This window comes from Miscanthus floridulus, unplaced genomic scaffold (assembly GCF_019320115.1).
Source record: "Miscanthus floridulus cultivar M001 unplaced genomic scaffold, ASM1932011v1 fs_508_1_2, whole genome shotgun sequence".
NCBI lineage: Eukaryota > Viridiplantae > Streptophyta > Magnoliopsida > Poales > Poaceae > Miscanthus > Miscanthus floridulus.
In genome coordinates this window covers 1,748-22,419 of record NW_027096857.1, presented here as the reverse complement: position 1 = coordinate 22,419, position 20,672 = coordinate 1,748, and the positions used below count along the sequence as shown (strand labels likewise).

General features: G+C 46.0%; 1 pseudogene; it reads right to left on the bottom strand.

Moving 5' to 3' along the window:
- Nucleotides 1-6,927: 6,927 nt before the first annotated feature.
- On the bottom strand, nt 6,928-20,376 carry LOC136532024 (pentatricopeptide repeat-containing protein At5g67570, chloroplastic-like; annotated as a pseudogene).
- Nucleotides 20,377-20,672: the final 296 nt, after the last annotated feature.

The following is a 20,672-nucleotide window of genomic DNA, read 5'->3' as shown; positions in this document are numbered from 1 at the left end:
CCACAGATACGATTTATAATGTAGTAGATCACGAAAGCAATCCATCTCATTATCAATTATCAGCTGATATCATAGTCATACATCGCAGATTTACAAGTTTACACAAGCTATACAACACTGGTTAGCACACCCATTACATCGATTAGTCTAGAGAAAACGCACACACATCTTCATCAGAGTCGTTGTAGCGCATCAGCGGGTGAAGGCTCCTCCTTTACGGCAGTCATTAGAGTTGGCGTAGAATGTCAGCGGGCGTAGACTCCATCTTCTCAACCACACTTGAGCGTAGGCACGAGACCATCTACTCCTATTCCAAGTCCTCGTGGTCTTAGTAGATTTCGTCCAAACCTGTCCAAAATCTATCAGTACGATTTGTACTGGCCACTGTCTCCCACCCTATGCTTTTTCGTATGCTTTGTGGTAAGTGGAATGCAAGGGTAGATGAAAAAGCCTATATATGGCTGTAGGTTTCCCAATGCATGTTCAACAAGGTTTTATAATAATAGTTCATCAAGTTTTAACCCATCTCATCCACACGTTCACCCATCCCATCACACACATCTCACCACACTCTCACTCTCTAGGCGGCAAGGTCGACTCCCACTCGTACCTTGCCTCAACGGCCAAAGCCGGATCCAACACCAAAACCCAGGGGGAAGGTAGAAAGGACTCCTCTCGCTAGTCAAGTGAAGCGTAGGTCATAGGAATGTCCATATCCGCGGACGCGGCTATACGTATAGATTGATCGACTCTGCAGAGCGTGTACACCTGGAAATCCACAAGATCACCATCATCGGCGGTGCCCCGCCTAGGCTGATGCCGACTGCCTCCCAACCGGTACGGTACCACCCTACCACTCAGCCCTGGGCCACCCCGGAGTCCACCGAAACGCTGAGACTGTGAGACGTAGTACCGGACCCCCAGGGTCACTACGCTGTCTTAGGAGGGTGTGGGCCCCCATGCCCGTACCTCCCTACACTATCACCTTCCAACCTAGTAGTAGTGGCACCGCCCTAGTCAGTCGGGTAATCGTCTCCCGCCCATCAGGAGCGAGTGGTGTGCACGAAGGGTCCTATGATTCCGGTTCTCAAGACATACCAGTCCTTAGGGGGACTGGACAGGATATCTTCTCAAGGGGATAACCAACACCCCATGCCTCGACGGCACCTCCACCGGGGTTAACCAACACCCCGTCTGCTCTCACATGCACCCGCCACAGGTACCTCCCACGAGGGATGCCCAGGTCGCACCCCACCGGCATGACTTGCCCCAAAGACTCGTCGTAGGATCCTATCCGATAGACTCAACCCTCACCACACACCCAAGACGCACGCCAAGATCTCCCCAAGTTCATTATCCAGTTTTACCAAGTTATCGGCACCACGTGCCTTATCCACTCATGTTATCCCTTCACCAAGCATCACATCACAGGTATAATGCGTAGTGAAAGTAAAGCAGTAAGTAGAATGCGAGCGTCTAGCCTAACAGCGGGTGTGCAGGGGAATAGGTTGCGACAAGGTAATGGCTCACAAGCAATCTACCATGCAACCTATCACAGTTCATTTGCATAAAAGTAAAGCACTAGCATCTACATTGTAGCATGTCTAATAGGTTCTACGAGGTTGGGTGGGACGTGGAACACCTGTTAAATGTCTTTTCCGAGATCCTCGGTGCACTTGTAGTCATACTCCTCCATGGTACTTCCTCCACCCGCATGTCCTTCCTCTAACGGTCCCGATCCGATCATCGCTATCCTTGACGCGACTACCTCGAAACAGCGACAAGCGAAAGAGCAATCAGACCACTAAACCTAGAAAGACTGCGGAAAGAGAGGCAACAAGGCGTAGAAGAACTACACTAGAAGAACACAGAAAGGGGAAACGACTTAGCCCTCTTGGCGGATGTCCGATCCCTGGGCCAAAGAAATGCAAGTGGTGATTTGCTAAGCACAAACTTAGGTCTTAGCCTAGCCAGTACTTCCCGGGTCGATCGTGTTGACCGGTACAACTTAAATAGAAATGGCATAGGCCCTAGCTCATTCCAAGCAAACACCACAGCTCGCGGTCTTCAATTCTTGCGCCATGGAGACTGTCGAGAACCGAAAGGACTACAAGTAGGAGAAGTTCCGTTCTCTCTCAATCCGTACGCCATTATACTTGACGAGAACCAAGAGAGGGTGGAACGGGGAGAGAAGAGAAGAGAGAGGAGAGGCGGTCTACTTCCAATACACACGCCATGGCAAGAGATGAGGCATTGGAAGGGAGCAACACACAAAGAACACGAGTGTCCAAGTTACTTGTAGGGTACCACGACCCAGGTGCACTAAATGCACTAAGACATCCCTAGGGTTCTTAGCGGTGCGGTTGTCACCGCAAGAACCACAGAAATGCTACGGTCGAAGAAGGTACAAGCATACTAGAGCTTAAGCACGAGAGAACCAAAAGAGGGGAACACAAGATTCACCTTCCTCTGATCCACTCGCCATGGCAACGATGGGAATCGGGGAAGTGGAATCTAAAGAGCAACAAACACCAAACAAGCCAAGGCTCAATCCACATCTTACTAGATCGACGGGGATTTAGAGCAAGAGAGGAAGAAGAAAGAATGGAACCCACACTCCTTCGACCATCTTGTCATGGAATGGACAAAAGTTGGACGAAAGGAGGCACGATCCACAACCCAAACCAACTCATAGGGCACCACAACGGTGCAACTAAATGGCACAAGGCTATTCCTGTGGCTCGTAGTGATGTGGTTGTCATCGCTAGACCTGAAGGAACGCCGTGGTAGAAGTGGTACAAACATACGAGGTGGTTAAGACAAGAACGAGAGAAAGAGAGGTAGAGCCCGATGGTCATGGTGAGGTGAACTCGCGGCTACAAGCTGTACCTACACGAGTTGGCTCCCGCTGGTACCACGATTGTCGTCCCCTATCTCATATCCCACTAGATTAGGTCTCACAGGGCTCGAATGGTACGGATGAGAACCGCGTCAATAACGATATCAAGTCCATGGTGACTGTATGCTAGGGACGTAGGTAGGAGCTTTCGATCATGGCACTACGAAGACAACGAAACACAAGGGAACGAGTTATGCTCGGCACCACGGCCACGGCGGGGTAAACCCACGACCGAGATGGACGAACACAATGTCTCCCAACCGGCTCGAAGGCACGGTCCACATAAGACACACGAACAACCCACGAAGGACCACAAGGCACAACAACGAACCGCGACTCGACAACCGACCACACACGACGCGACGTGGAGTAGCACTTCTCCATAGCAATCACAAGAAGATAGATAGACCGGCGACGAAGGCATGGCACAGGCATGGAATAAATAAAGATCATGATCATGTATAGGCAATGGATATTGATAAATCAAATAACAGTGTAGATAAATGATATTGATGAACAAGGTCAACAAGTACGAAAAGAACATGGAAAAGAAAGGCAAGGGTTATAGGCGTTGGTGGTTCACCGGCTGTTTAGGCAAAGCACGGATTAGCGGGGAGGTGCTGCGGGACGGCGACCATGTACGCGTCCATGGCTCGAACGAGGAGACAGAGCTCAGCGTTGCGGTGGCATGGATTCAGTGAAGACGAGGCATTGCAGTATGTGCTTATGCTTGCCGTGGCCAAGACGGGGTTGAGGCTTGGCGCAGCCATGGCCTAGTGGTGGCGCTCCAGCATGGTGTAGCAGGGCAGCGAGGCCGATAAGGTCGAGGTCGCAGCTCCAGTCGTGGTTCCGTGTCGAAACAGGGGCACGTCGCGGTCGGCTTCATGGTCGAGGACGGCATCGGTGGTCATGGCCGCGGGCTCTGCTGTGGCCGGTTACCGCTGTGCCGCGCCCTGTCGAAGCCCTCGTGGTGGTGAGCGGTACCATGTAGAGGAGCCCGACGCGGTGCAGCTCCTAGAGATGGGTACTACAGAGGCGGGGCATAGAGGCCAGCGAAGCATGGTTGGCGTGGCTCGGCGAAGGAGAGGAAGGCGACGGTGGCTCATGGCGACGCGGTCGTGGCCGTGGCATGTCGACGCCATGGCCACGCTGGTCATGCAGCCGCACGGCGAGGACAGGACTGGCATAGGCAGGGAGGACGATGGCGTCTGCGATGAGAAAGGCGAGGCTTGACTACCACGGCGAGGTGCTCGGCGCGGTGGAACACGGCGTGGCGGATCGGCTTGGAGCAGCGACCGGTAGCGAGGCCGTGGCTACTAGCAGGCCGGCGGCTTGGTGCTCGGTGCGTCTGGGAAGGTGAGGCTCGGAGAGCGCGGCGTGTACGGGCACTTGGCTGCCGTGCGTGTGCGCTCGACCGGCATCCGTGGCGAGCGGTGGTGCTCGGATGACGGCTTCAGGCATGGGCATGGTGGTGGCTTGTGCTAGTCTCAGGCTTCACTTCTCTACTTGGTAGAACAGGGAACTGGAGACGAACGCCTCTGCGTTCCTGGCGCAACCGCGCGCGTGCACGAGACAGCGAGTCCGACGACCGGTGGTGTCGCCGGTGACGGCACGCGTCTTGCCCCAGTGGCTTGCTGGAGCTCGGCGAGATCAAGTTTGGGTCTTGGGTCGGTGGTTAGGGTCCCCAGTGCGACAGCGGCACCAAAAGCCACGGGCGTGCAGGGGCCCGGCGATATGGCGTCCGCGTACAGGTGCTATTGGACGTGCGTGCGCGACGGCGGCTAGGAGGCCGCACTCGAGTGCTCGGACGCCGACGTGTGCCGTGTGCGTGGTGTCCGGCGTGTCCCCAACATTAGGGCTAGGCAGGGAGCTCACGAAAAGGAGACGGCTTTGGGTCTGTGCAGGCAAGGTCACGGTCATGGCTATGGCCATGGGCTCCGTGCTGCTGAAAGCGTGCTCTTGCGGGTGGACTGCAAAACAGCGGCCAAGCTGCTGCTGTGCGGTGCAGGCAGCAGAACAAGCCGGCTCGAAGACTGGGACGGGCAACGACACTAAGCAAGCACAGGAAAAGGTTGGGCCTTCAGGGTGCTCACCGGAGGGCTCGTCGGCGACAGATCGCGTGGTGCCGGTCGGGCCCGACGCAGGCAGTCGTGCGCGCCGGTGTGGTGAAGGTGTCTGCAGCGGGTTCACGCGTCCTTTGTCCACGTGGGTCTCGGCGTCGCGGAGTGAAGCGGCTTGGTGCAGAGGAGAGCTGGGTGAGGCTGTGACGGGGTCGCTGCTGCAGCTGTGACTTCCTCGTGCGCGCTAGGCCGTCGTCGCCGTGCAGTTGCGGCAGGGGGTGCAACAGAGGAGGTCCGGCTTCCATGGAAACACAGATCATGGCACGAGGACCGATCTCAGTCAAGGACGACGACAGGGAAGGGAAAAAAATGGGAGCTTTGGCAACGACGCTGCTCACCGGTGAGCAGGTTGCTCGACGTACGAAGGATCGGGGCCGAGATGGCTCGATGCGGCGACCGTAGCTCCGCGTGCGGCGAGCATAGAGCGGCATCGAGGAGATGTCGCGGTTGACGCCGAGCCGGAGCGGGGTTGCGACGTGCGGGCTCCGAACGGCATGGCTCGGCGACGGGATGCGATGGCGCGGCGTCGGTGGCGAGGTGGCTCGCCGCGCGTGCTTGCTTGGCATCACGCCGTGGTTGCGTTGGCTTCTTGGGCTCCCGCCGCGGCATCATTGGTGGGTGCAGAGGAAGGGAGAATGAGGCAGAGGAGGTAGGGCTCTGTGGCGGCCGGGAGAGGGAGTTCGGGAGAGGCGCTGGCTGCTTCAGTGTTTATAGGGCGAGCGACTTAGGGCTTCCGGGGGCTCCGTCCATCCTCGACGTCCGTGCGCAGGCAGGGGACACGCGGCGCGGAAGCCGGGGCGCTGTCGGGACTGCGCTTGCGGGGGCGAGCGTTGCGAGCGGCGGCGGCGGCGTCTGGAGGCCAGGGCGTGTGCGCCCTATTGTTGGAGTGGGGCTTTGGCTTGGCCAGGCGCTGGTGGGCCGCGCGGCTGGGCCAGCAGGCTCGCGTGCTCGTGGGCTGGTGCGGTGCGAGATGGGATGGCGGGGCAAGGGGAGGTGGTTCGGTTGGGGTGCTGCGCTGGGTCAGGTTAGAGACTGGGCTCCGGTGCAGCTGCTGCTTCTATACGTACTTGTATCTCGTATCCAAGGAACGAGCACAGGACCATGCACAGGCGCATGCCAGCCTGCTGCTTGCGGTTGGGCACTAGTTCATATATACGTCTATATACACGTATAGAGTGCTTGCGTGGCCGTGTATATAGAGGAAGCAAGGAGCTCACGTGATAAGTACACGAGCACAGTGGCATGCATATATGTTTGTGCATGAGCTAGGCAGGAAACAAAGGAGGGGTTGAGGGGAAAAGAAAAGGAATTTTTTTTCCCCTTTATGAATTATGGCTTATGGAATTTTTGGAAGGGATTCTGAGGAAGGTCGGGAGGAACTCGGAAGAGGTGCGAGAATGGACAAGAGAGTTGCTACGGATTGTGCACTCCGACGCAAAAATCTAAACCGACTAAAGAACATCGGCAAACCTCTACGAGTATTTCTACATGATTGCAACAATTTATTTATAAATTGTTCTTAGTTGACTTAGGTTCAACCTAGCAACTACATGCTTCACACATTGCAGGAAAAATTTTAAAAGTTCGTATTTTTGGCTTCTCCAAAAACCCGGGTTGTTACAGCAATAGATGAAAAAATAGGTCTTTTTTAACCAAGCACGACGGCCATGTATCTTGTATCATCTATCAATAGACAGACGAGGATCAATGGTACATGTGATTAATTGTTTTAAGCAATAAATGAGTACACTGTAAACTGTTTGTTGAAGTTTTGCTGCACAAATCCAACATTCAGCCTACAACATATTGTATTAGAGCTATTTTTGGTTTTAGACATAGGGAGGATGCCTTACCCGAAGGCGTTTACCATCAATCAACACATTAAGCCTCCATCTCTCGACCTTGTGGTTAATATGACTTATAAAGTTCGATCTGGAGCACTTCAAGGACCTTGCGATTTTCTGCAAAGAACTTGGCTAGAGAAACCTCAAAGATATTCAGCTCTTCCAACTCAAACTGCAACTTCACATTTTTCAGATGATTACGCAAGCTACTGAACCAAGAGCCCATTAACTCATGGAGATCTGGTACGCTGCAGGAATCTTCATCGTCACCGTTGAGCACTAGCGCAATCTCCTTTGATCTCCGACTATTGAACAAATCCACAGACACATCAAATTTAGACAGGACCCACATTCTGTCACCACCATGAGGTCCCCAGTATCAGGGCTCTGTACTGAACAAATTTTGACCTATGTTCCATCGTCAAATTCTGCAGGAATTTTTATTGCTGTCTTAGTATATGGTCTTAGATTCTTGTCTTAGATTAAATCCCTCTTTTGAGAAAAGGATAAGATCCATACCAGGGCAGTAAAAAGAAAAGTGGCGCAGAAAGTTTGATTATTAACCTGAGCTAACTGCTCAAGTGGACGAACCCAGCTTTAAATTGCTGTTTCTGAGCATAAGTTAGTGTTTCTGCAACATTGATTGGATGAATTCACAACTACATATCTATACATTCCCTGCTTTTGCATAGTATGGACCATCCAAAACGAGATATGATGTGATCACACAAATAAGAGCCTCCTGATGATGATTTAGGCAATACGATTGCAGCTGGAATCCCATGAACCAACTTAGGGGCCTTCAAATTTCCAGCAGCTGTCGGTAATTTATGCAAGAATTGCACTGCCCATAGCCCCATATCAAATAATATCTGCCAGCATTTCATTTATCCTCTAATAAGAGTGGTTCTGCTTTCTGTTTTTGGAGAAAACATGCCATTTATCCTCTCCTGCTCCCATAACCCAAGAATCTCTGAAGCTGATGGCATCTCTCCATATGAATTGACACCATATATAAGAATTCATGGAATCAAGTACTTCGTCAATTGCAGACACCTGTGGACCCTGCTGCCCAAGATCAGAATGCTCGTGTTTGTCTTCCAATCGTAGACCGCTTAATGAGATGTCCCTGCTCATGACAGCACTGACACCTAACTGAGGGATCTCTCTATCAGAATCAGGGACGTCAAGAATTATCAGTGCACACGTTCTTGCAAGTGAGCTGATCTTGTTCTGCCAGACTGCTACTTGCATATTTGTCTTCACTCTCAAGCAAAGAGAGTCCACACTGTTGAGTACTGGTATCATCCCGAATTTTTTACTATTTAACCCTTTTTTGAATAAAATTTACATTTAGCCCCCTGAGAAACTTAAACTCATCTTTGGACCTTAGGGGTCGGCGCCATGAGTCCTGGTGCCGAGGTAACACGTCTCGGTGCCACAGATCTTGGCGTCGAGGTACCTGACTGTGCACAGGAGAAAATCCTACATGGCCAATACTTCGGCACCAGAACACATGACGTTGAGCTCGGCGCCACCCATCTTGGCGCCGAGGTACCGGCTTCAAATCGTGTGGCCAAGTGAGCCCCGCAATGCCTCTCTGCTACGCCTCTCAGTCTGATAGCGCTAGCTTCTCGTCCTGCCGCTGTCCCGTCCCATCATCTATCCACCGTCCGGTCGTCGTCCACTCGTCCAGTCCCACACAGCACACAGGCGCACACACACAAGGCCGCACGTTGCACGCTCCTCCCAGCAGCAGTAGCTTAGCTCATCACAGAAGGGTACTGTACTCTCCTAGTCCTCCTAGTCCTCCTAGAGGAGTGGACAAAAGCCAGACAGACATAGCAGAAGGAAAAGGTGATGAGGTGAGAGCGGGGTACTGCTTGCTCTGCTGGGACCAGAGAGCAGAGCACTCACGGGTGCAGTGCAGAGAAGAGAGAACCTCCATATTTAGCTACTGCTTGCTCTGCTTACTTACAAAATAAACCATTCTAATTAAGCATTGATTGTTGATAGGATGCCATGTTGCTTCACATTGCCGTTTAGCAGCTGCTAGGCGTTTGCATTGGCATTGGAGTAGTGCGTTCTAATTGTTAGTCAAAGAAAATAAATTTTGAATTTTAAAATACGTGCAAGCCTTGCATTTCAGTACGGAGAGAATATAGCTGAATGGAGAGTACATATTGTTTTTATGGTTTTTATGTTAACAAAATGAATAGAGATAAACCGTGCAAAGATAAACAGTTTTAAGTAGTTGTAGTTGTACGAGTAGGAGTATGTATCTAAATCTATGCACAAATTTATAATACTCCTTCTGTCCCTAAATAAATTAATTTCTATAGTTGATTTAAGCTATTTTTCTAATGTTTGATCGAATTTATATAAAGGAGCACATATACTACAGTGCCTGAAAAAGTGCACAGCATGGCCTCTTGCTACAGTGCCCAGGCCGCTCGGGACGAAGGAAACATCATTAATCAGAAAGCTGCGTCGTGCTGCCTGCTCCGGGCTGGGTAGGCTGTGCGTGCCCAAACAAGAAAAAAGGAGGTGTGTAGGTGTAGGCGGTAAAAAAAAGAGAATTAAATTTTTCGTACAAAAAACAAATTAGTCTTAAAAATTTTGAATTTTCTTATGTACCACGAGCGGTTGAGAGGTGCTGTCTGCTCCGTTTCCTTCTTTTGAGAGCGCCTGGAATAGCCGCGGGCCCGGTTGCATGCTGCTGCTCCTTTGACTTTGTGAGAAAGAGTGGCTTGCATTCTACAAGAGAGGGAGAGCCACGCAGGACAGGAGCGCGTGTATGCGCTGGGGACCGCAAGGTGTGTGCTATCGACCGCATATTGGTCAGCTTTGCTTTTTCGCCTGGCCACGCTCGACCGACAGAGAGAATGGGAGGCGCACAATTGCAGCAGCAGTGGACAGCAGTCGACTAATCGCAGCAGCGGCGCTGCTAGTGCTAGCTAGCTGCGTGGGTGTATGCATGCATGTGTGGTTGTGTCTACAGTAGCGTACAGTAGCTAGTACTACAGTGAGCCATTGCACATCACAGCAGCGAGCCAGTGCACAGCACAACAGCGAGGCAGTGTACAGCAGCGGCCGTGCACGTCACGTCCCATCGTCCTGCAGACGTCCATGCTCGGCGCCACAGATCTTGGCGCTGACCTCGACGCCATGTATTACAGCGCCAAAGTACCGGCCACGTCAGAGCCACCTAGGATCTCGGCCAGGCACCTCGGCGCCAAGATCTGTGACGTTGAGACGTATTACCTCGGCGCCAGAACTCATGGCGTCGACCCCAGGGTCCAAAGATGAGTTTAAATCTCCCAGAGAGCCAAACGTAAATTTTCTTCGAAAAAGGGTTAAATAGTAAAAAATAAGGGGTATCATCTGTTACTGTTAGCAAATATGTGCCCTTCACTAAAGTTATCCCGCATTGGGACTCCAGTGCTCTTACTAAACCAAGTGCAGGATCAGCCTTGATAGTACCACTAGTACTGAGGTACTTTATAAGGCCCTCAAGGGCATCAATGTTGAATTGATACACATTTTTCTGCAGTAGGTAAACCCATTCGACTTCTTTCATTTTTATTGAAGCCTCAGTCATAAAATTCATGAGCTGCAGCGTCCTTCCATAATCTCTATGAGCAATAGACTGGCATATCAATTCAGTAATCAGCTGTACATCAGGGATCTCTCCTCTTTCAAGTATCGAGTCGAGCGCATGCTCCAGCAAATTTGACTGCACATAAATCATAAAGAGAATAAATAATTTCTTTAAAAAATAATTCCTGTTTAGGCCACTCTTGGAATAAAAATTCCACAACTACATCTGGCATGAAATTGTACGTCTTTAACATGGTCCTTTCAATTGAAGTACATAAAAGTGTAAACATGACCAAAAAGTTTTCAATGCACATAAAACAGACATGAGTAAGAAATTTTTTTGTTTCTCGAATACGCAGGAGAGCTGAATATCATTGCATTAAGAAGAAACATAGATTAACGCCCCCCCCCCCCCCCCCCCCCCCCCCCCCCCCCCCACCACACACACTTACACAGGTTGCGCTAGCAGCCCACAAAAAACAAATAAAAGAAACGATAAAGAGAGAATTTAAATGACAATTATTTGGTTTTAAAATGGTATATACTTCAATAAGAGTTGAAATAAATCATGTATTCATTTGTAGACCGTAAGTTACAGCTATTACCTTTCCAGCTCTACATGCCTTGATGAGCAACCATGAATATTTGCTTTGATCTAGGCAGTGATGAGACAGAGCCATCTCTCTATACACGTATTCGAAGTACTCCCACTGTTGAGCAGAGGCAGATGCTTCAAGCATAGAGCTGTATGTATATGTGTCTGCTTTAAGTGACGAATGTTCATGGATATATGTCTGAGAATTTGAGAAACAAGCCTTGGTGGTTTCAAACAAGTCCTTTGCCTTCCCAAACATATCACAACGTCCATAAACTTTTAACATGACATTCACAGTCCCAATATTTGGTGTGCAGTGGTCCTTCATTGACTCAAATATTGAGATACAATTGTAGATATATCCACCATTAAATGAGGCTAAGATCATTCCAGTAAATGTGTACTCCAGGGGTTTCGTGTGGGGAAGCTGTTTCAGCTTCTCAACCTGAACGAAAAAAACATATCTTAATAAACACGCTTTGTATGTTTAGGTTCCTTATTACTTTCCTATAAAGGGGACGTTACCTGGTGATAAAAGTGTGATGTGGACATTGCCATAGTAAAATATTGTTATGTTGATTGTGCAAATAAAAGGGTACAAAATGGGGCAATGCTACGATACATCTATTACCTAGTAAGAGGTAATATTTCATAGCAAACTGAGCCATTGATTTATTGGATTTTTTAAATTCAACAAATAAACAAATAATGTAGGAAAGTAAAGGAAATCTACCAACATCCCGTAATCAGGGGAACCCTTCCCCTCCGTGATTTACACAGAAGTGGGGCCCATCCCTTTCTATGTTTGTGTGCCGTGCAAGTGCAAGGCACGGAAAGTTGTCACGCTGATAAGCTGATTTATCATGCTTATACGCGGCTCAATTTATATACAGAAAAGGTTATTTTATATATTTTAATTCATTTTTGACAAATAATTATTATTTATGTATAGGTTTTTAAGTTTGGTATATTAATACTCACTCTCATGTCAAGATATATATAAACCTATCATGAGGTCAAGTTATATACCAGTAACATTAGGATACCTACTACAGAAAAAATTAGCAGGTTCGTTATGTATACAATATGATGCTAAAATACATATTAAGAATATCTTCTAAATTAAAATATGTTGCAACGTGTGTAGCTGTCACGTACCGGTGAACGTACATGCTAATCAAATGGTTCCACGTATATTAGATGTTGATTACACTAATTAAATTATGTAATGTGAAGTTGCAAAATAAAAAGGCTTACCATGTTAAAGAGATCACACATGTATCAATTAGATCAAAGAAAGATTTTTATATCTAAAACTTTCCTTATTTATTTTTGAACGCATAAAACTTTCCTTATTTATCTATTTTTACCAAATCAATTAATAAATAAATATATATTTCACAAATTACTTCATAGGAAGTAATAGATGATCTTAACCATAGGATCTCACTAAATGAATGGTTCATAGTTATTTGGAGGTACCACAACAAAGCCCTACAAAATTGGGCAATTTGACAACTCCGTGACAAATTTTTTTTAAGAGAATCTAATGGAGGCAAACTGTCAAACCATAATGAGAATAATTAAATGCTACAAGTTTGACATTACTAAGTAACATCTAACATGTAGCACGAGTGGTGCAAAGTTATACTCCATTGTCTCTTTAAAGCTAAACATTGAACTTGGTAAGTGGCAAAGAACCATGTTAACTATTTTCCATAAGATTGGTGACCTTGATACACGACAAGGCTAGCCATGTCCCAATGAGGACATAGAAGTTTGAAATAAGAAGAATCATCTTCCAAGTGTCCAAATGAGTGCAGATAAACTCCTGTGCCTAAACATAACATTAAAATTTATTGTGTACAGCTACTGACCAGTATCCTAAAGCTTGCAATAAATTATTTGAAATGATGAACCCATCTATCAGCACCATTCCTAAGTTTCCTCTCTTTCTGACTCTCTTTCTGACATTGGTGGGAGGATATGATTGTTTGAACAGGCACTGTGTGCGACCATATTTGCACCAAGGAGTGTCTATACTCCTGCCAAGGAGGGCATCAGTACGATGCACACATCTAATACAAAAGGTTCTATGCATATCCACACCACAAATGCACACAACCGCAGTATACATAGAGAACATGCACAGAAGAAAGATGGGGAAACTGGGAGGATCTTAGCATTGATGCCAAGTAACCAACACACATCTCTACCCTGTGTAACACCCTAAAATTTGCCTCTTTTGGAAAAAGGTCTAAAATGATTTATTTCTGAATTTTGTGCTCATAAAATATAGGAAAATAAAATTTTTCATTTAATTAAAATTCATCATAAGGTTTAGCAACATGTTTGTGCATACATGCCCTTGCATTTGATTTATTTGGTTGAGTGATTTTGATTAAAAATTTAAAATGGTTTAAATTGCTTTTGCAAATGAAATTAAAATTGACTTTGAAGTTAAAGAAAAGAAACAAAACAGAATTAGGAAATAAAAACATTTAAAAAGTTGTAAAATTTTATTTTTGAAAACTTACCAAAATTGTTCAGCTTACTTGGAATTTAAAGTATATTTGAAATAATATTTAAATTTGGTTTTGATTCTAGGTTCAAACGAATTCAAAACCCATTTGAAAAAGTGTTAGGGAAATCAAATTTGAAAAAAAAAACTCTCCCTCTCTCTTCTGGCCCGTGGCCGCAGGCAGCCCAGCACCGGCCTACTCTTTCCCCTCTGCATGGCCCAGCTCCCTCCTTCCCCAGCATCGGCCCAGCTGGCGAGCTGGCCCATCTCCCGCTCCCTCTCTGCCGGCTCAGCTGCACGCTCCCGGCCCAAGTCGGCCCGGCAACGCCGCTCCTTCCCTCCTCTTCTGTGTTTCACCAACAGGCTGACCCCGCACCCTGTGTCGCTGACCGCTAGAGCCCACTTGTCAGCCGGTCTTCTTCTACCCCGAGCCGTCCCCAAGCCGGACTCCGCCGCTGCCATGGAGGCCGTGTCCGCGCCGCTTCCGACTCCTCCCCTGCCGTGCGCGCCACGCCGCTCCGCCCCATATAAGCCGCCCACACCCCGCCACCCTCGCCTAACCCGATAGCGAGCCGCTGCATCGCCCGAGCACCGCAGTCGCACGCCACACCCTAGCGCCGCCGAGTCTGCCGTCGACCCGCCAAGCCGCGTGCAGTCTCAATGCCTCCTCCGCCGTTGGGAACCTTCTAGGTGCGTTCTCCATCTCCTTCTCCTTCTCCCCGTGTTCCCAGTCAGTTCTCTCGTGGCCCGTAGCTATCTTCCCGTGAACGCCGGCGAGGTCTCGAATTTTCCGGTCATGGCACCACCGTCCCTCTCAGCGCCGGTCACTCCTCCCCCTCCCAATCAATTTTAGCCGTCCGTTTTTAGATCCGTGGCCCAGATTAGAAGATACCCTTTCACTGATATTTTTATTAAAGAGCCCCTCGGTTTCTTCCAATTAGAACCCGCGGTCCAAAGCGCAATCACAGATTACGTCTTCTTCTTTGGAAAGCGTAGTTTCGTCGATTTAGATCCAAAATACGTTTTCACTTATTTACATATTTGCCACTGATTTTGTTTTAGTCATAACTTCTCCATTTTAACTCCGAATTGATCCGTTCAAATTGCGTTAGGTTCGTAATTTCATAATCTACATGTTCATACTACTATTAAGTATGTTTTCAACTTTTAAAATTCGAGGATAGATTTAATCTATTATTTTAATAAAGAAAATCTTGTTTATTTCATATCTTTTGCGTTTTAGATCCGTTTTGACCCATTAAAGTTGCGTTAGATTCATAGCGACGAGATCTATGCGTTAGTAACAGTGTTTATCATATTACTATTTCTGGAATTTTATTGTTTAAATCATATCTTGATTAATAATTATGCAACTAGGTTTATAAATAAAATATGATTTGTTTTACTTTAGTATTATATTTTATACCTAAACTTGACTTAAATTATATTATCTATAAAATATCTTATATATGTTTTTATATAATTAAAACACATGAAGCTAATAGTTTTATATTTTCTTTTATGAGTAGATCCCTCGGTAGTTGTTTTTTTTTTCAACCGTAGCTCCGATTAGTGCCTCTCGCGTCTGTATGTTCGTAGCGATGCGTAGAATCGTATTTCAAACTCTTTCACTTGTTTTTCTATGATTGGTGTACTGTTCTAATTTAGATCTATTGTTTGCTTCGTGTATGATTGTATGGATGCTTGTGTGGTGCTTTATGATTAAGTCCAGTCGATGAGATATACATGGTGATCAAGAAGAAGAACATTGAAGATTAAAGCTTACCGAAGGATTGGTGTTTAAGGCAAGTATAGAATGGGATATTCCTTGTTGTCCTATACACCTTTAATCATTTAATTCATACTGCATGTGTCTACCTTGACTACCACTAAGAATTTCCTAGTACGTTGTTACCCTGTACCTTGATACCTTTGGGTTATTGCATTGGGTAGTTTTGCTAGTGCTCAACTACAACCATGATCTTGTAACTTGACTAATGTAATATGCAATAAACATTAAAAGATGTTTTAGCAACATGGAACAAGGGGGCTAGACCATTGGGCTGTTTTATGCTGCTCTAGATTCCTCTCCCTAAAGATTTATCTGTAAGTGATCATCCGGGACTTACAGTACAGCTGTGAAGGCTACATGGCTCTGGCTTTAGCTCAGTATGAGGACATTTTCTAGCTTGCTAGAGGTTACCTTTATTGACGTAAGAATGGCTTGACGAATCGGGTATAAGGCAACATCTACTCTTATGTGTATAGCCGTGATGGAATTGTGACATTCGACAGGGGGTTCCTATATCTATTTGCCGAGTGAATCTAATAGCCCTAACTTGTTAGACGAACCTTTGAAAGGCTTCATAGTGAACCATGCCGATCTTCCTTGGTAGTGGATCAAAGAGGCTGATCACCTCGGGCGAAAGGGTAAATCACGACTCACAGTGAAAGTGTACAACCTTTGTAGAGTGTAAAACTGGTATATCAGTCATGCTCACGGTCACGAGCGGCCTTGGAACCCTTACGGAATAGATGATCACTAATGGTTAATGATGATGAACACTAATGATATGGATGATGAAGGTGCTCACTAATTATTCATGTTTATGCTATTCATTATTCATGTTTACCTGATCATGTGTTTATATGGGTTTGTGATAAACTTGTTGCTACTCAATTACTAAAATTGTGACAATTAAAAGCTAATCGTAGTTAAACCAGTGTCAGCCTTTTGAGTCTCATGAACCCCATGTTATATTTGCTGAGTACGACATGTACTTACGCTTGCTTTATTTTCAAATATTTGGATAAAAATCTCGGATGGGTACCAGATTGCTAGAGTTTGGATGAATTAGGCTTGTGATCAACCAGTCAGTTGCCCCTGTGGAATTGGAGTCTTCGCCCGAAGATCGGAGTTGTCTTTCCGCTATTTGCTATCAAAGGTTATAATCTCTATACTAAGTACGTTATATATTGAGCATTGTCTATTGATATTACCCTTATTTGTGGCTATATGTGAGATTTGACTTTCTGGGCTCACATATGGTGTGTATCTGGTTTTGTTTTTAAAACTGGGTGCTACACCCTGCTAGCTGCTTGAAAGATGGGGAAGAAAACAAAGAGGGAAGAGGAGACCAAAGGTGAATCCATCTTTAGCTTGTACTGCCAGAAAACCAACTAAGCAGCCATGTAGGAAGGTACAGAAAAAAAAATATTAAGTTGCACAGAGGGACTATTTAATATGGTATTTACATTGCAGAAAAATAATTTAAAAACTTAATGACTTTAATATCAATAGATTTGGGATTTTGGATAGAAGTTTAAGGACCAAACTGGACTTCCTTTTCACACTGAAATTACTAATAATTAAATTTACCCTTGCCAGACTTCTATATGGACAAAATAATGGTTCATGAAATAAATATTGACTAAGAAATTATATAAAAAAGGGCGTACCCACTGCAGAGAGCTCCCGCTCTATGTGGGGTCTGGGGAAGGGTGTCGGTGGCAAGCCTTACCCTCGCCTGTGCAATGCGAGGAGACCGCGACTCGAACCCGGGACCTTCCGGTCACAGGCGGTAAGACTCTACCGCTTGCACCAGGCCTTGAAAAATAGAGATGCATAATGCATAGTCTGACAAATGAAGGTGCAGTATGTGTTGCATATAGCAGCTACAAACCTGTAACATAGCATCTCTCCACCTTCCATTATTGCAGAGACAGCAAGCCAATTCATAGTAAACACTTGCTGCTCCAACAACTCCTCTTTGTTCCATGTCATTGACTGCTTCAACAGCTTCATTAATTTTACCCTGCTCCCAGAAAGCTCTTACAAGCACTGCATGGAAAACAATTATTCTTTGTATCAGTTTCAATGTCAAAAACCATGGCTCATTATACGTACATAATACTCGTTCCGTTAAAAAATATAGGTTGTTTTAGTTTTATCCTGAGTGAAAAATCTCTAAGTTTGACCACCTTTATAGCAAAACACACCAACATCTACATCAACAGTTTCATCAAATCCAGCATTAGATGTCTTGAGAGTGCATTTATTTGGTATTGTAGATGTCAATATATTTTGCTATAAACTTAGTCAATGTTAGAGAAGTTTGATTTAGGACAAAACTAAAACAACCTACATTGTAGAACGGAGGGAGTATTACCTTTGTAAGTTACTGCCCTTGGAGGTACGCCATTTTTCTGCATCTTCTCATAGAACTTCTGGACAAAGTCATACTTCTTGGCTTTCAACATGACCTTCAAACAGTAGCTTTAATTAGTATGGTAAGTCACCACAACACATGACCCTCCTTTTTGCGAGAGAAACACATGACCATATTAACTAAGCTCTAAGAGTAAACCCTCTTGAATTAGTTCGTCTTGGTTAGCTGTTTTGCTAGAGAGTAGACTTTACTGGATATAGCATTAGGAATATTGAGGAAAACTGTTCTGAATGTACCAGCATATGAGATAACAAGCAATGGTACAATGTTTCCAAATTATATAAAAATAAATAAAACTTACTTCCATGGACAACCCAAAGGTTGCTCCTGTAGGTGGTAAACCACTAATTCTCATTTGCTGGAACACCCAAAATACACCTTTCCATTGCTGTTATAGAACACAGGCATTAAGCACCTACAACATCAAGGGACAAGACAAACATATTTTAAGAAAAATATAACTGAAAAGAGGGAATTGGGTAAAAAGAAAGAAAACAAAAGGGCGAGAGGGAATCCTCACCGAGTTATAAACAAGTACATCAGGCTCCAATGAAGGATCCCAATCCTTGCGCCGCATCTTCATTATTCGTTTGAGGGCTTCTGTCTCATATACACAATAATCTTGATTAAATCCTTCAGAAGACCAGCTCGACCAAGCGTAACAGCAATACTATGGTAAGCAGGCATATCAGGATATATTTGAGCATCTCCCTGATGTAAATTATGGACCAAAAAAAATGTTAAGCCATTAGCTTTTCTATTTTCTGTACAAACAAGTTGACTGTTTATTTTAATTGTACAGAAAAAGGACTATACCCGCATGATGGTGAAAACTCGAAGTGCTTCAGTTGCCCTTAATGATTTCCCAAGGATTGAGAGTAATTTTGTATACACAAACCTAGATAGGAAAAATCTATTACTTATGGGAAGTATCAATGTACCGGATCTTTTTTTTGTCAAAATATGCTACTCACAGTGGCAGGGAAGCAAGCAGCGAAAAATGAGAAGAAAAAACCTACCTGCTTTTCCGATGCCTGTAGCTGTTTTCATTGTAGACCCACTCAATAACAGCTAAAGCCTGCCTCCAGTTTCCTCGTGCCTCAAGCCCATCTAGTATTCTTAGTAGATTATCTTCACTATATATGATGTCAGCCTTTTTCATCACTCTAGTAAGCCTCCAATCACGAAAACTTAGGTAATCTCTGTTTAACCTAATGGGAAAATTTTGGGTATTCAATGATGTATCATCATTGTTATTATTTCTGATTGTATAGAATCATGCACACAACAAAACAATTTACTCAACTGAAACTAGACAAGGCACATTATAAAATCAATAATAACATAAAAATTCGTATCTCACAAGAACATATGTAAACACCTATTATAGGAAAGCTTCTTACCAATGCAAACAGTAAACTAACCACTTCCCCTTATATGACTGCTTCGTGGAGCAAAATGTTCTTCCTTTGGAACTAATTTTCCAACTTCAAAAAATAAGCTATAGTTTTTTCGTTCTTTAGAAGCTTCGAAGCAAGCCATAAACAAATTATTTATAGTAATACACTAGAAAAAACTATTTCGACAGGAAAAGATGTCTAATGCAACTTTTTTTGTGTGGACTATCGATCTAGTTTGGCATACACTATTCTAATTATAAGTTGAATTCACAAATCTAAGAGGGGCCTGAATTTAATGGAGGAGTATTCCTTTCACATATTCCTTCACAGGTCAGTGTTCAACCCCTTCTCCAGTTTTATCACTATTAATAATAGGATATTTTATGCCTGTCAACTATCATTGTTCCGCAATGCAAGCATTCACAATAATGTCGATTCTATATACAGCTCAACCAATTATCCAATCTCTCATGTCCTTGCATTGTGATTATGTATAAGCCGGCTATGATCCGAGAAAGCCTGAAATGGCAAGAGCAGAAATACCTGCTGACGAGCAATTGAATCCTCCTCTCCTCGTCCCCGGCCTCCACATCCCAGCCAGTGGTGCCCGGACGCTTCTGCTGCTTCCTCTCCGCTGCCTCCGCTTCGATGTCGTCGTCCAGTAGCCAACGGAACCCGTCGCCCCTCCTCGCCACGAGCATCTCCCTCTGGCCCTCGAGCCCGCCCTCCTCCGCGTCCCAACCGCGCGGGGACGGCACGCCGCGGGCGCCGGCGTCCCAGGGCCGCCCCACGAGCGCGCGGTACTCCGCGGCGGCCGCACGGAAGCGGGTCTCCTCCTCGTCCTCCGCCCCAATCTCCTCGTCGCACGGATTGAGTGATGCAGCAGCGGCTGCGGCGGTGTCCTTCCTTGCGCGGCGGAGGGCCTTGAGCGCCTCCTTCTTGCGGAGGGCCTTGAGGATCTTGGGGGTCGGGGAGACGCCCCGGCGGAGGAGGCGGCGGCGGAGCGTCTCGGTAGTCGGGGCGGGGCGTGTCCTTTTGCCGCCAGGCGAGGGGTTCCGGGTAGGATCTTGAAGGCCGAGGGAGAGGTGGAAGCGAGGAGGCGGCGGGGAGGAGACTGCCATGGCGGGATGGAGACTGCCATGGCGGGATGGGATTGCGCGGGAGTGAGGATTACGCTTGACAGTTGACACTCGACATTCGACAGGGAGAGGCAGGAAGGGCTGACGATTTAGGCCTCGTTTAGTTCTAAAAAATTTTCAGCCTGAACTACGAACTACGCATAGAGTATTAAATATAGATGAAAAAAAATTAATTATACAATTTGGTTGAAAATCACAAAACGAATGTTTTAAGACTAACTAGTCCATAATTAGTCATAAGTGCTACAGTAACTAACATGCGCTAATGGCTTTTAATTAGGCTTAATAAATTCGTCTCGTAGTTTCCAGGCGAGCTATGTAATTA